This window comes from Xenopus laevis, chromosome 1S (assembly GCF_017654675.1).
Source record: "Xenopus laevis strain J_2021 chromosome 1S, Xenopus_laevis_v10.1, whole genome shotgun sequence".
Classification (NCBI taxonomy): domain Eukaryota; kingdom Metazoa; phylum Chordata; class Amphibia; order Anura; family Pipidae; genus Xenopus; species Xenopus laevis.
The window spans coordinates 150879584-150896892 of NC_054372.1; positions in this window are offsets into that span (position 1 = coordinate 150879584).

The window sequence follows — 17309 nt, forward strand, 5'->3', positions numbered from 1 at the left end:
GTAATAATAAATAAGCGTAAAAAACCCGAGCGGATTTGATTGGAGTTTGTAGCAGAAAATATTGATATAAATTCGAACTTTGATAAATAGTCCCCTTAGTGTTCATATTGGACAATAAGGCCATGAATGATTACACTTCTGGCATCTATAATAAGATGGCATCAATTCTGTATCATTGTGGAATCTGTCAGCCCTAAATAAATAAAGAATAAGAATATTTACAGGTTTCCTCCACCCTCATGAAATCCTTAAACTTCTGTGGGGTTTTATGCAACCTGCAAGGGAAGGAATGATCAGCTCTCCAGACTTGGTAGTTAATATTTTATTACAAACACATTAGATGATTCATGGTGGTTGGCATTCGTGGTAAGGAAAACATGCATGTCTGTGTTAGTGGTCTGCTCACACAGTTTATAGAAACCTTTATCTTCTTTTAACAGGGTTACTTAATTGAGTATGCTTTCAAAGTATCTTTGAAAAACAAGTCTGCTGACATGTGGTGAGAACTTCTACTTCTAGTAATCAGCGTCAACTTAACCATCTATCTCTAACTGCTGGATCCCATCCCACCTCTGTGTTTCCTTTTGCAGCAACGCGTTTCTATATTACTACTTCTTAGCTGCACAATGGCAAGGAGAGTTCTAAGTTTGGTGGAGAATAATAAAGATACACGAAGGCTTAAGCTGGCCGTACACATAAAGATCCACTCAGTATGCCCACATTCAACTGGGAGATATCAGACTGATCTGATTGCTGGACCAATAATTATGGGAATGCAGACTGTTGGGGTGAGGACAGAATTGGTGATTCTGGCAGGATTTTTTTTAAACCTGCATGAGCAATATCTGGTCTTTTTTTGCCCAGATATTGGTCAGACTGGCCTGTTGGGAGACCTAATACATGGTCAAATAAACTTGTGTCTGGCTACCTTTAGCCTCTCATAAACAGACCAGCTGCTATAAATTCATATATAATTGTGTCCTCCCTCGCTGTGTTCAGGGCTGACAAAAGATCTGTTAACTAGTCTCCAGTGTTCACAAGTAATAGTATTTCTTGCCCTTTTCAAATTTCACCATTTGATCAGGGGTGTAACTATAGAGGAAGCAGTTGGAGATACTTGCCTGAACAACTAAAACTGGAAATAAATCCAAGGGTTAAAACAATTCTCTTACCCAGTGAAGCACTGTTTCTGTTTCCCACTCATCACTTCTGAGATTATGTAAAAGTAGAATAAGTAAATGAAAATTCATCATAGTAATAAATGAAATCATCATTTGATGTGGGGCTAAAGCTGAGAACTGCAGGTTTATCAAAGGTCGAATTTTAGATCAAATGTGAAATTTTCAAAACTCGAATAAATTCGATTTTATTCACTATTTGAATGGTATGTTATTTATGAAAAAACTAGATCAAATTTGATTAAATAGTCCTGACCCAAAAACTCAAATTGAATTTGAATCAAGTTTTCCTCTGAAAAACGTGACTTTTGTGCATCAAATTTTTTTGACATACGTCAATTTTTTCCCCCCTTTATTGGAGCCTATGGGGCATAATTTTGAAGCAAAAATTGCCAAAAACTTGGCTAATCTCTACTATTAACATCTTCAAATATTTCAAGGGACCTCTACAATTGACTTCTACATGAACTCAGCAGGTTTTAGCTAGAGAATAATCAAATTAGAGCTGTTTCCCGGGGAGATGTGATAAATCTCACATTGGAATTCAAATTGGAGTCAGTGGTTTTAAATTCGAATTTGTGAGTTTTGACCAAAAACAAAAATTCAAGTTTGAATCCAAAATTTACCATTCGAACCTTAGTTAATCTGCCCCCTAAATTCTAGCAGCTATAAATTCTAATAAGCATGTGCATGGTTACCTTACTTAGTGCATTTCCCCTTATATTATACCAATACAAGCAAATCAATCATTACACTAGTTGACTACATCTACTCAACTGATAAGGTCAAATGCAAAGAGTCTTCCACAGCTAAGCAAAATATTTTGAAGCTTTCCTTCTCATTCAGAAAATGACAAACCATGTGGTCAACATTTACATTTTTTACTACATCCATATCTCAGAAGTACAGCTTAATTGTGGCTATTATGCCATCCCCATTGAATGTATTCACTGAATTGACTCTAAAGACAAAGGCACATTAGAAGATTAGTTGTCCGCAACAAATCTCCTCTTCTCTGGGCTACTAATCTCCTCCAGATGTTTTCCCACCATCAATAAAGTGAATTACCAGTGGTAAAACATATCGTTTTTCTGAAGTCACCCAAAGTTGTCTGAAGAGGACATTTCTAGAAACTTCAGAAAATCGAAGTGACACATATGTTTACTATATTGCCGGTGGAAAAGCATTTGGAGATTAGTCAGACGCAGAAGAGGCGAGCTGTCACAACAGGTGAAGGATCTGTATCCTCTATAGTTACACCCATGCCTATGTCATAATTAAACATTTAGGAAACATATACCCTATCCTTTATTTTCCATTCAGCATAGCCTGTACATAACCCCAATCTGACAGAGACACTAGCAGCTCTGGGGCACACCATTCCAGGAGGATGAATGCCATGCTAAAATGAAATACACAGTTTCTTTTTTTTTTTACTTCTTTAGAAGAGGTTTTTCTTGTTCCACCTGACCCTAAGCCATAAGCAGCACAACTGATGGCTATCTTTATTACACAAGTTGTAAACATAAATTCTATCAAACATTTATAACATATGGTTTGTTTTTGGTGTATTGAACCCATTAATGTTTACTTTAACTTTTTGTCAACCATATGTCCAGCTGTGTCCATATTAGGGATGTAGCGAACGTCGGAAAAAAAGTTCGCGAACATATTCGCGAACTTGCGCAAAAATGCGAGCGGTTCGCGAACGGTTCGCGAACCCCATAGACTTCAATGGGAAGGCGAACTTTAACATCTAGAAAAGACATTTCTGGCCAGAAAAATGATTTTAAAGTTGTTTAAAGGGTGCAACGACCTGGACAGTGGCATGCCAGAGGGGGATCAAGGGCAAAAATGTATCTGAAAAATCTGCCTGTGTGTGCTTGGAAGAGATAGTGTAGGGGGAGAGCTGTTAGTGATTTCAGGGACAGATGATAGTAAGATTGCTGGCTAGTAATCTGCTTGATACTGCTCTGTATTGGAGGGACAGAAGTCTGCAGGGATTTGAGGGACATTTTAGCTTAGGTAGCTTTGCTGGCTAGTAATCTACTGTTCTCTTTAAACAACTGCCATACGTTGACCTTGTAGGCATTGTTTGCCCAGTTTTTTTGGACGCAGCCACTGAAGCACAGTTGCCAGAAAAAATATGCCATATATTTTCAGCATTTATATGGCATATTTTCAGCATTTATATGGCATATTTTTTCTGGCCTCTGTGCTTCAGTGGCTGCGGCCAAAAAAACTGGGCAAACAATGCCTACAAGGTCAACGTATACACTACTACAGCGGTGGATACGGATTACGTAAAATATATGAATGCTGCTTGAAAAAAAGTAACTCAAGTGGTTTTTCTAGAGACGATAATATTATGGATATTTAGACAGAATGTGAACAAGGTCACACAGCTAGATGGCGGGTTGAAGAAAACAGTGTGCAAATAATGCCTACAAGGTCAACGTATACACTACTACAGCGGTGGATACGGATTACGTAAAATATATGAATGCTGCTTGAAAAAAAGTAACTCAAGTGGTTTTTCTAGAGACGGTAATATTATGGATATTTAGACAGAATGTGAACAAGGTCACACAGCTAGATGGCGGGTTGAAGAAAACAGTGTGCAAATAATGCCTACAAGGTCAACGTATACACTACTACAGCGGTGGATACGGATTACGTAAAATATATTATGGCTGCTTGAAAAAAGTCACTCCGGTGTTTTTTCTGGAGACGGTAATATTATGGATATTTAGACAGAATGTGAACAAGGTCACACAGCTAGATGGCGGGTTGAAGAAAACAGTGTGCAAATAATGCCTACAGGGCAAATAATGCCTAAAAGGTCAACTTATACACTACTACAGCGGTAGTAAAATAAAAAAAGTAAAATAAAAAAAAAATGAATATTAAAAAAAAAAATTAAAGTTGGTGCTGCTGAACTACTAGGAGCAGCAGATTAGCACACCAGTCCCACTCCCCAACACTGCTAGACTAATAGCACTGGGCTCTTATAGTAGTAGTAGTAGTAGTAGTAAAACAACAAAAAAATAAATAAAAGCAGTCCTTACAAGGACTACTGTTATTGCAGCAGTCAGCAGATGAGATCAGAAGCAGGACAGCTGCCCACTGCAGCTACATACAGAGCACTGCAGTAGAAGGTAGATTACTAGCCAGCAAAGCTACCTAAGCTTAAATGTCCCTCAAACCCCTGCAGACTTCTGTCCCTCCAATAACAGAGCAGTATCAAAACGATTACTAGCCAGCAAACTGTCAACTGTCCCTGAAATCACTAACAGGCAGCAGCTCTCTCCCTACACTATCTCTTCAGCACACACAGGCAGAGTGAAAAAACGCTGCAGGGCTTCGGTTTTTATAGGGAAGGGGAGTGGTCCAGGGGAGAGCTTCCTGATTGGCTGCCATGTACCTGCTGGTCTGGGGTGAGAGGGCAAAAAAAAGCGCCAACAATGGCGAACCCAAAATGGCGAACGTCGCGCGACGTTCGCGAACTTCCGGCGAGCGCGAACACCCGATGTTCGCGCGAACAAGTTCGCCGGCGAACAGTTCGCGACATCTCTAGTCCATATTTATGCATTATGAGCATGACATAGTTCTGACTGCAAGTGTTAGTCTAGTGACTAGTTTAGGGCAACATGGAGCAGTATGGAAATGTTTTTTATTATTTCTTTCTTTTTAGAGTGAGATAATCCCAATATCTGTTCTCTGCATTGCAGCAAATTACTGGTGGTGTTTAAATGGTCATTTGCACAGTTACTTCACCTTCAACAGTGACTTAAAGGAGAAGGAAAGCTACGGAGGCATTTTATTGCCAATAGATTAGCTGCAATAGTGCAAGCTAGAATGCTATATTTATTCTGTAGAATGTTTTACCATACCTGAGTAAAAAGCTCTAGAAACTCTCTGTTTGTTTAGGATAGGAGCTGCAGTATTAATGTGGGGTGACATCACTTCCTGCCTGAGTCTCTCCTTGCTCTGGGCTCAGATTACAGTAGAAAAGGGAGGGGGTGTGGAAAAGGAGCAAACTGAGCATGCTCTTGCCCAGGGCAATGAGGTTTAAGCTGAAGGCAGGAAGTCAGATACAGAAGACCATGTGTACACAATAGAAGGAAAGAAATGCTGTGTTTCTTTTGACAGGGGACTCAGAGCAGCATTACTTTGGGGGTTTACTGGTATATTTAGATAGACCTTTCTGATATGGCTTACTTAGTTTTAACCTTTCCTTCTCCTTTAAACATAAAAACAGAGAAGGTAACAGAACAGGAAATTAAACTTATGCGCTGAACAAAGTGCAAATATGGACTACCATATGATATATATTAGCAGTCAAGATGTTCCCTATATTTGCAAAGAGAAAAAAAATATATATAACAAAGCTCAGTATTTACAATTATTACCTCTTGACTGTGCAGGCATCCTCGGAGTCGGTAGCAATGGGCAGAACAATCGATTGGAATCACTTGGCTGTGGGACATTAAGTACAGCAGGAGTCATTCCTGGGCTTGCTGGGGTATCTTCATGGTACTGTCTTTCACTATCACACTACATCAATAAACATCAGGTTTATTGGCTCCTGATAACATTGGCTATTATGTGAATGTGTTAAATGGATACTGTCATGGGAAAAAAAAAATTTCAAAATGAATCAGTTAATAGTGCTGCTCCAGCTGAATTCTGCACTGAAATCCATTTCTCAAAAGTGCAAACAGATTTTTTTTTTATATTCCATTTTAAAATCTGACATGGGGCTAGACATTTTGTCAATTTCCCAGCTGCCCCCAGTCATGTGACTTGGGCCTGCACTTTAGGAGAGAAATGCTTTCTGGCAGGCTGCTGTATTTCCTTCTCAATGTAACTGAATGTGTCTCAATGGGACATGGGTTTTTACTATTTAGTGTTGTTCTTCCAGGCAGCTGTTATCTTGTGTTAGGGAGCTGCTATCTGGTTAATTTCCCATTGTTCTTTTGTTTGGCTGCTGGGGGGAAAAGGGAGGGGGTGATATCACTCTAAAGGTGTATTAAATAGGGGTGTGGAAGCACTCTAAAGGCTAAGTAATAGTATATTTAAGTATAAAGGAAGTGCTAGTTTTAATGCACATTCCCTGGGCCCCTGTCTCAAAAGTAAGTTTACAAAACAGGGGTTTTTAGTTACAAAGTTAGGATCATAAAGTTGAAAAGCCACCATACCACGTCAAGGTAAACCCCACATGGCGGTCCCTAACTTGTTTGCCTTTCGGCCATAGTATAAAAAGTCTTACTGCATAGTAGCATTCAGTGTAATCAGTGTCTGTTGAACCTTGGTTTCAGTGAAAAGGATCTAAAGGTGGCCATAGACACACAGATCCTATAGTACGAATCGAGGATTCGTACGATTTTCGGACCGTGTGTGGCGTGTACCGACATCTTTCGTCCGGCGGAGACCGGTCATTTGGTCGATCGGTCAGGTTTGATTTTGACCCGACCGATCCCGCCGGAGCCCATGGCACATCGTAATCGGATCGTTTGGCCATACGGCCCAACATTCAGATTACCCCCGATATAGCCATGCTCGTTAATGGCATATCAGGGAAAGATCCGCTGGTTTGGCGAAGTTGCCAAACGAGCGGATCTTTGCGTCTATGGCCACCTTAACTTGCAGTACAGCAGTAAAGAGTGATTGGAGTTTATCAGAGCACAAGTCACATGACTTGGGGCAGCTAGGAAATTGACAATATGTCTAGCCCCATGTCAGATTTCAAAATTAAATATAAAAAAATCTGTTTGCTCTTTTGAGAAATGGATTTCAGTGCAGAATTCTGCTGGAGCAGAGCTATTACCTGATTCATATTGAAAAAAAATGTTTTTTTCCCATGATAGTATCCCTTTAAGGACTTAGGTTGTAAGCTGCACTGGGACAATGCCTGATGGGAATGATTTATAATGTCTGGAAAAGCTGTGGAATATATCAGCACTGTACAAATCAAGGATACTAATAGGGCGAGATGGTCATAGTAAGGCAAATATCAGTGTTATCCAACATTTGACAATTCACCTGTTGTTAGTCATAGTGCTTTTTATGTCAGCGGAAATGTATAGGCTGGGATGCATATTCGGATTGATATCATTACAGTAGCGTGTGACATTCAATAGTGTGTGTGTGACAGTAGCATGACAGCTAAAGACTGTCTAGTGGTCCTGAAAGCTGTGCTTAATAAATGAAAGGTCCCACCTTATAGCAAAATTGCTATGAAAGTTAATGTTGCCTTTAGGTCCTTCTGCCACTAAACATGAACTTGGGTATGCATCAGAAATATAGCCAATGTAAATGATGGTACTTTTTGTTTGTGTTTAGCTACCTGTGCTGAAGGACTATTAACATATCAAAGGATGTAAATTGATTCCCTCAATTGGAGGTGCAGGCTAATAGAGCTCACGCCCCAGTTGGGGGAAATTATACTATATGGGCCAAAAAAATTCTCCCAGTAATTGCTATGCTGTCAGCACCAGTCACTGGGCATCATTGAGGGCATTCTATGGGCAGATTGAGTTATTCATCTTGACAGAACTCCATACTTAGAAATCAAAAGATGAAATTTAGTACCCTTGTTTAATAAATATGGTGCCTACCCCTCATTTAAGCAATAAATAAATACACTGTATGGGGTTATTGTTCCTCAGTCTAGAGACTCTTTATTACTCAGTTTAAGACATAAGCATATTCTAGGGGTGGAGAAAACAGGGCAAAATGGACATCCTGGTTCAGGAGTCTTTAAGGCACTGGTGAACGTGTCAGCATCACTTTAATACAAACATACATTTGTAATGCTAATGCTGGAGAAGTTGTAGACCTTACACCTGTCAAGTGTCATGTATTTAGTTCAAGTGCCATCCGTTTGGAGCAACACTTCCACAAAAATCACAAAGTTTCCAAGTCCCTGCAAGACAACATGGCCGCTTGGAAAATTATTCACTCATGTTTAGCATTCCAACCTTGTGCACTTGCTCAGAAAATACATTGACAAAAGTATGACACTAACAACGTAAATGGGGCCCCAAGTACACTTGCCCTGAGCCCTCTGCAAAAGAAGCGGAACATCCAAAACATTCCTAATGACAGGGACTAACTGAAGCCTTTAGGAGATGATTCTTAAAATTACCGAGCTCATACGACTGCCATGTTAAAATGCTATACATATTCAATGTTCCTTACAGCTATTAAAAGCACTTACCCAAAAACTGTTTTTGACTTATAAAAGTCAATGTCATTCTATGCAGTTCTCCAACAAACATATATTAATAATTACTATATAATAATAATAATTACTATTTAAAGTCATACAGGTCAGTCAGTAATAAAGCAATCTGCCAACAGGAAGACAATACTTATGTTCCAGTTAAATGCATGATGAAGGGAGGTGTAGACCCCCTGAAACGTTGTTCTATACTTTGTGTGGCAAATCTGGCTTAATAAAGGAATAATTGCAAAGCAAGAAGTGGTGCTACAACTTTCCTTTGGATGTTCTCCAGTTAATGGCATCACAGAAATCCAATTCAATAATATGCAATACTTTATAGTACTTTAGATGCAATATGATACATTACTAAATATTTAGTAAGCATTTTACTTCTTCTGGGACCTAAGGATAATTTCTAAATTTTCTCAATTTCTATAACACCAGCCTAATTATTTTACAATACAATTTGCTTCCTTAGGGCTATGGCACACATCTCATTTTAATTGCCACTACTTATGTAGCAATCCAAAGGTTGGCACACACTTCTCTATTGTTAAATAAAGATATCAGTATTGTAATTAAATGCTTTCCAATGCATTTTCATGTGATTATGCACTTTTACTGACATAATGTAGGGATTCCAGTGCTTACCTATAGAAGGGTATTCTGGGGTTAATTGATGCCTGCAGTTAAAATGCCCCTTGTGCCATTACCTTTAAAGGACCCACATCTTTGCCTTTATAGCAGTTTGATTATTGATTTTGCTGAATGTATAACAAGGACAATAAATATACTAAAACTAAGTAGATCAGCTCCCTGATTTAGATTATCACTTGATGAATAGCATTTCCCTTCATCTAGGAATTTTCATTATTTTTTAGCAAAAGTATGCATCATGTTTGTCAGCTTGAACAAGTGAAAGCATTGTTTATATAACTCTCTATCTTTGAACTGTGATTGTTTGTCTTGGTCCGAGAAATGCTAAAGCTTCCATCTGAGAGCCATCAGATAATATTTTTATAAAGAACTGAGCTCTTTTGACTTGGTTTATTGCACCACAGTGTCCACAAGACCAACTTGTACTTATTTGGTAAAATACAGGATCCAATGCACAGCCAAGCAATTTCCTACCATCCTATAATATCTATTCTCTGTCCCTAGGTTAGAACTTAAGTACTTTTAAAACCCGATTCATAAAAAGTGTTATGGTTACCTAAAGGGAAATGCCACATGGAGAACAACATTTAGTACTGTTAATACTGTCGGTACACAGGCCCATATGTTGTATATTTAAAGCTATTAAATATGTGGTTTAGAAAATGGCTATTGGGGCTTTTATCATAAAATACATCAAGGGCAGATCTTTTCTACTCTTTTCATCATTGCATCATATGCACATGCACTGTCATACCATTACTTACTGTCTAGTAGAGTTATTGGCAGACACAGACCAGCTAATACAGGAAGGGAGTGACAAGGGTTGTTATCGACAGTTCAATGGATTTGGCCAATAAAGTCGTAATAAAATAAGATTTTTCTACTTTATATGGTTGTGCTCTAGGTAAGAGACTTTTTGAAACCAACCCCTGGTTCTAGATTTACATTCCTCCACAGAAAAAGATACAAACTGAACAAAATAAATATAATATTTTATCTGATAAACAGAAAGTAAAACCAACATTCTAATATAATATCTTTATTTGTGAACCTTTTTATTCCTAGGAAAAAAAAGATGATTGGTGTTTTAGAAAGGCTTAGTTGGCACTTAACCAGAAAAGTTGAACAGCTTGGGAAACACCACATTAGACGGCAGAAAAGAAAATAGGGAGCTACAGACATTTTGTAGATCTTTAGTGCTAAAGGGTTGTGGGTCTCATTTAGTCAACTGCTTTATTATGCTTAGGTTTTCCTAAGGTTTGACACTTTTAATATTTGTCCTCTTTTGTAAGTGTTTAACAAAAAGATCAAATTGTTGCTGGGCAAGGATTATTTCTTCATTCAAGTTGGTGTTAATAAAAGCTAAAAGTGAACTTCTGCTGCTGACCTCTATAAGATGGAAGTGCATGTACCCATACAGAGTTTTCCACTTTTGTGATGCAGATGAAAGGCTCCTCTGAACTCTTGCTTCTACAAGCACTGTCAGAAAAAGTAAACATAGTCCAGAGACAGGAATAGGAGGAGAGGAATGTGTTGAAGTTTTATTCGGCTGTCTGCTTCCTTGCTCACTGCAGATCTGTGGAAAGGCCCAAATCTAGGCAGGCAAACATTTTACCCTTAAATATAAGACAATGGATACTTTAAAAAAGCAACTATACTTAATTTTTTTATTTTGCCTTATGAATTCTTCTAGCAGAAATACTACGGTGAACATTTGTTTATTTGCTTGTTTTGCCTGTATCTGTTATCAAAACCTTGGCCACAAGATTCCCTATGGCTATGGCACACAGAGTGATTACTTGGCTGCTGTAAATCTGCTCTACTGTTGGAAACTAATCTTCCAAAAAAGTTTTCCCACTGGTATTAATAAAAATCAACAGTGGGATTATATACACCTATTATGTTCCCCCTATAGCTTTCCTGGCCTTCTCTGCCCCCAAAAAGACAGCAATGAAAATATTGACTACTGTGTATTTTCTGGGAGTCTCTTGTATTTGCATGCCTTACACTGGGCTGGTGCTGGTGAGGTGAGGAAGATTTTAATATTTTAGGGTCTCAACCTTTTGCTTTTTGGCTGGACACTGTATGAATATTTGATACACTTTTTATCTATGTGGGTTAAGAGGGGTAATAGTACATGTTGTAATTTGATCCTCCCTCCCTCCCCCAGGGAAGACACATCTGCAAGGGCTCCCAGGGCACTGTTAAAACCTGCACCCATCCGTGCTTTACAAGTCCCCTTCTGCCAACATGTCCCACACCAGCAGCCTAAAAGGGACATCCGCTGCCCCGGAGAACAAAACAGGGCCTATCTCCTCGACAGAAGCCAGGGACTCGAGTTGTAGAGGTACCCGGGACTGAGCTGGAGGTCTGAACTGCAGGGCAGACTGCTGAGCTGCAGGGAGACTGCTGGCCTGGTGACGTGGGGCACCCCGGGGGAGACTGTGGGCCTAGTGGGGCGGCGCCACAACTGGCAGTGGCTAATTTTGCTCCCAGTGTCGGACTGGGCCGGCGGGAAACCGGGAAAATACCCGGTGGGCCTCGCCCCTCTTGGCCCCCACCAGCCCAGACCCAGTACTAGATTGGCACCCCCGAACAGAAAGAAAATATGCGCGGCACTGTTTGTTCGCCACTTGACGGGCCTGACGTTTGCACATGCGCATGTTGGGCCTGTCATTCGCGCATGCGTGCAGTGCATCTGTCATTCACACGCGCACAAGCTTTTGTGCATGCGCACAGGGCCCCCGAGGTTCACAACCCGGTGGGCCCCGACTGCGCCAGTCCGACCCTGTGTGCTCCAGCGAATACAGTAGAAAAGCAGTTTATTTTTATTTATTTAATTTTTACATTTTATTTTTTCGTACGTTTGTCCGGTTTGTTTTTTGTATTACTATTAGTCGCCATGCGTACTACCTACGACAGACACACTCTGCTCGAAATCGGGAAGAGATGCACAACTTCTACGCCAAATCTGCTGATAGAGATTCTGTGGAGTCTGGGCTTGCTAACAGCACCGGAGCTCAGAACAAAGACCGGGACTGCGAGATGCTGCTGGCCGAGACGCAAGCGCTGCTCTCGGAAACAAAAGCGAGGAAAGCATGCGGGCGTTAGCACTAGGCTAAAGGCTAACCTGGTCCGACCAGCGCTACCGTCAATCCTGCTCTCGAACGTTCGCTCCTTGGACAACAAGATGGATCATCTGTGGCTCCAGCATTCAAGCCAGCGAGAAATAAAGGACTGTTGCATCTTTATTTTCACGGAAACATGGCTAAACACAAACATTGCTGACTCGGCTATCCAGATAGCTGAACTAGCCTGCTACCGAGCCGACAGAAACGCTGCATTGTCCGGCAAGAGCTGAGGTGGTGGTTTGTGCATCTATATCAACAAACTCTGGTGCACGAATTCTGCTGAAGTGACTCGCCACTGCTCACCACAAGTGGAGTTTTTAATTGTTAAATGTCGGGCTTTCTATCTGCCGAGGGAATTTACTGCAGTACTAGTGGTAGCGGTGTACTTGCCGCCTAGCTCAAATGTTAACCTGGCGCTAGGAGAGCTGTACGAGGCTATCAACAAGCTTCAAACAATACACCCGGATGGATTTATTGTTGTTGCTGGCGATTTCAACCACGTGAACCTGAAGTCAGTGCCTCCCAAATTCTTTCAACATGTGAACTTTGCCACAAGGGGAGAGAACTGTTTGGACAAAGTCTACATGAACGTGCGCGGTGCCTACAAAGCCTTTGCGCGCGCTCACATAGGTTCCTCCGACCACCGGACAGTGATGTTATCACCCACATACACATTGCTGCTCAAACGCACAAAACCAGCCAGATATACCATCACAGTCTGGCCGAGTGGAGCTGTGGAAGCACTTCAGGACTGTTTCGACTGCACAGATTGGAACATGTTCAGGGAGGCTGCTACCCACAATGGCTCCATCAACTTGGAGGAGTACACAGACTCTGTGACCTGCTACATCAACAAATGCATAGAGGATGTTACCGTCTCCAAAACTGTCACCACGAGAGCCAACGAAAAACCCTGGTTTACAGCAAAGGTTCGTGCACGGATAAGAAAGAGAGATGCCGCTTTACGATCAGGGGACAGAGTTGCTCTTAAAATAGCCAGGGCCAACCTCTCTCGAACCAACCGACAAGCAAAGCAGGAGTACACACTAAAGCTTCAAAATCATTTAGACAACTCAAAAGACTCATGCAACTTATGGCAAGGCATTCAGGCTGTCACACAGTACAAGCCTGCACGGAACAGCAGCAACGAAGACGCCACACTCCCAGAGGAACTGAACAAGTTCTAGGCACGGTTTGACGCGCTAAACAAAGAGCCTGGGAGGAAAGCCATGCCTCCTCTCACTGACCAAGTCTTCTGTCTACCCACGGCTGATGTGAGGCGAACCTTAACCAAGGTCAATCCACGAAAGGCTGCCGGACCAGACCACATTCCTGGTCATGTGCTCAGAGACTGTGCTGATCAGCTGGCTGATGTCTTAACTGACATTTTCAATACATCGCTAAGCCAGATGATCATCCCCACATGCTTCAAGTCCACCACCATCATTCCAGTGCCAAAGAAATCTTCAGTAACCTACCTGAATGACTACCGCCCTGTTGCACTAACCCCGGTCATCATGAAAGGCTTCGAGAGACTTGTGATGGCAAACATCAAGAGCACCCCCCCGCTCACTGGACCCACTACAATTTGCATATTGGCCAAACAGGTCAACTGAGGATGCCATATCTTCTGTACTCCATCTCTCACTAACTCATCTGGACAAGAAAGACAGTTATGTGAGAATGCTGTTTATAGACTTTAGCTCAGCATTCAATACCATCATCCCTCAAAAGCTGAGTGGGAAACTAAGAGAGCTGGGATTGAGTACCTCTTTGTGCAATTGGATCTTGGACTTTCTGTCAGAGAGGCCTCAGTTTGTTCTTATCGGTGACAAGGTTTCCAGCACCATTAGATTGAGCACAGGAGCTCCTCAAGGATGTGTTCTCAGCCCGTTGTTGTACACATTGCTGACACATGACTGCATAGCTAGACACAGCTCGAACCACATCATCAAGTTCGCCGATGACACAACTGTGGTGGGGCTCATCAACCACAACGATGAGTCAGCGTACAGAGATGAGGTTCAGCAACTGGCTGGCTGATGCAGTGAGAACAACCTGTCACTGAATGTGGATAAAACGAAAGAGATGATCGTCGACTTCAGGAGAACTCTCCCTGCTCACACACCACTCAACATCAACGGCTCCACAGTAGAGACAGTAAAAAACACCAAATTCCTGGGAGTCCACATCTCTGATGACCTCACCTGGACCACCAACAGCGCCTCCATCACCAAAAAGTCTCAGCAGCGTCTTTACTTTCTAAGACGACTGAAACGGGCCAGCCTCCCGCCCTCACAGTGTTCTACAGGGGCACCATAGAGAGCGTCCTGACAAGCTGTATCTCCATCTGGTACAGTAGTGCCAGCTCTGCTGACCGGAAAAGTCTACAGCTGACTGTCAGAGCAGCTGGCAACATCATTGGAGCGCTCTTCCACCACTGCAGGACATCTTCCACAAGCGCTGTGTATGAAAGGCCTCCTGCACTGGACTGAACTCATCACACCCCTCACACGGACTGTTCACGCTGCTCCCATCCAGGAGAAGCTTTAGCAGTATTAAAGCCCGAACAACCAGGCTGCGCGAAAGCTTTTTTCCGCAAGCTATCAGACTCCTCAACTCAATGCCTGTCCTCCCACTACATTCCAGACACACCTGAACTGTGAACTTAACTTTGTGAACTGTTAATTTATTTGCACAATTCTAAAGGTTTACACATGTATATATCCAATTTCTGCCTATATATTGCACATTTCATGTTTACATATTTAGTGTGTATTTTTAAGTGCCTTTTTGTGATATGTACTAGCTGGAGCCACGTCGTCTCGTCTCACTGTATATTCGTATACTGCTGAGTTTACTTTGACTTTGACTCATTTGATTTTCCCCTTATTTTTTGTGATAATTACAGTTCATAAGAAAACTTTTCCTTGTTGGTTGGACACTGTATGAATACTTGATAAAATACTTGGTGCACCAAAGTGTGAGATAATGGGGTGTGTTTAGTCTTGCATGTACATAGAGGACAGGGGCATACACACAAAAGAGATTTACAGGAGTATGAAAGTTGAAAAACATACCCCTGGCAGGATTACCATACGGGCAACACAAGACTATGTCCAGGGCATATAGTTTACTAGGGGTCCAATGTCATAAGCCATTTCCAGAGGCAAGTTGGGGTGAAGCTAATGCAGAACGGAGGAAAAGCAGGGTAGGGCACAAGGCACCACCATGGGTTGAAGCCCATGATCCGCTCTGGACACAGCCACATGGAAATGTTACATGTTAAAGGGCTGAAAATCAAATAGGGAGAAATGTAATTATCGTATAAACTGTGATTATCACAAAAAATAAGATGAAAAGCAAATGATTATCCTCACCTCACCTCACCAGCACCTGTACAGTGTTGGACCACCATTATCATTGCCAGCCTAGTGAAAGTGGCACCAAAGGCAAGACCCCAGCAGGTGGCATGCAGTGCTATGCATGGATGGAGTTGTGATGCACCATAGATATGATGTGTATTGTATCACCAGACAGTTTCAGTTACAGAAAGTCAAACTAAGGTCAATGAAAAGGGATTTGCTTAGCGCTACACTCTGTTGCACCCTAGATGCACCTCTTCTGCCTAGTTTTGGCTCTGAACATTTTTTGTTAATTAGAGGGAAGTTGGATCTGCAAGGGCATAGATAATTTAGAGGGGCTAGAGCAGAGCAAGCAGCATGTAGCAGATTCATTTTCCCCACTAGAGGTGTGCTACGTTGCCCATGCCTGCTATGCTTGCACCACCGGTGGAGGAAACCATTTTCCAATGCTATGTGATTTTTGAGGGAACTGATTCTTGTATTTTGCTGCATTTGTTTTTATTTTTTATGTACTCAAACATAACAGACTTTTGCTTTATTCATGTACATTTTTATTGACACACTGTATGTGTCAATAAAAAGAGCTATTCTTAGAATAAGTACTTGACAATAGAGTTGGCAATGCATGTTACAAGGCACTGATGGTGGAACATTCTTTGAAATGCCATATTTGCTTTATTGTGTCAGGGTGTGGAAAAGGTGAGCTAGGATAAGAGAGTTTCAAAGACTATTCCATGATATTGGCATGTACTGACACAGGAATAAATTCTTGCAGATATATCTAATGCTTTGTCTGATCATGAAGCAATCAATAATCCAATTATTCATTATTATATAAACTTGGGCTTTACTGTTCCTAATATATATATATTTTATTAATTATTGTTGTCTTTTTAAGAGAGATATACAGTATGTACACTGCTCGTAAAACAGATAATGAGATTTTTAAAGGGATACTGTCATGGTAAACATATTTTTTTCCCAAAACGCATCAGTTAATAGTGCTGCTCCAGCAGAATACTGCACTGAAATCTATTTTTCAAAAGAGCAGACCGATTTTGTTATATTCAATTTTGAAATCTGAAATGGGGCTAGACATCTTGTCAGTTTCCCATGAATACTACATGGTTTGTGTTTATTTTCTTAAGAGACAGCCATAGACCATAGACGTTAAGTTTTTTTCTCTCCTTAACAACCGATTTTAGTGCGATCTGAAAAATCTGTCAAATTATCTTGAGGTTAGTGGGCACAGAACAATCATGCATCTAACGACTTTTCGTCTGACATCAGTCAGAAAATCGATGAGGCAGGTTAGAAGATTCTTATCATTCATAGTGAAATATATCAATTGCAAGGCCAAGCAGGCTGCTACCCACATATCACTTTAAATGGTCTTTTTAGCTGATGGACAAATCGTACCTTTAAACAATAGTTTCAAGATAAGCTTGGTCGTATGATAACGAAAAGATCTTTTAAAAATCTTAACATTTATGGCCACCTTAAGTCCCAATCATTGTTATTGCTGATATTTACCCGGGCACCCATAGTATTATGGAGGCACACTGGTCTGTTAGCGATCTCTTCAGCTGGGCAAATATATTGCTTATTCAGGCACATTTGATGTAACCATTTTTTGCTTCATATTAAGTTTCATTTGGAAAAGAAACCCATAAACCATGCAGTAAACAAAAAATATTGGAACTGGAAACATAGCAGTAGAACACAACGTTAGTAAGAAGAAAATGAACCC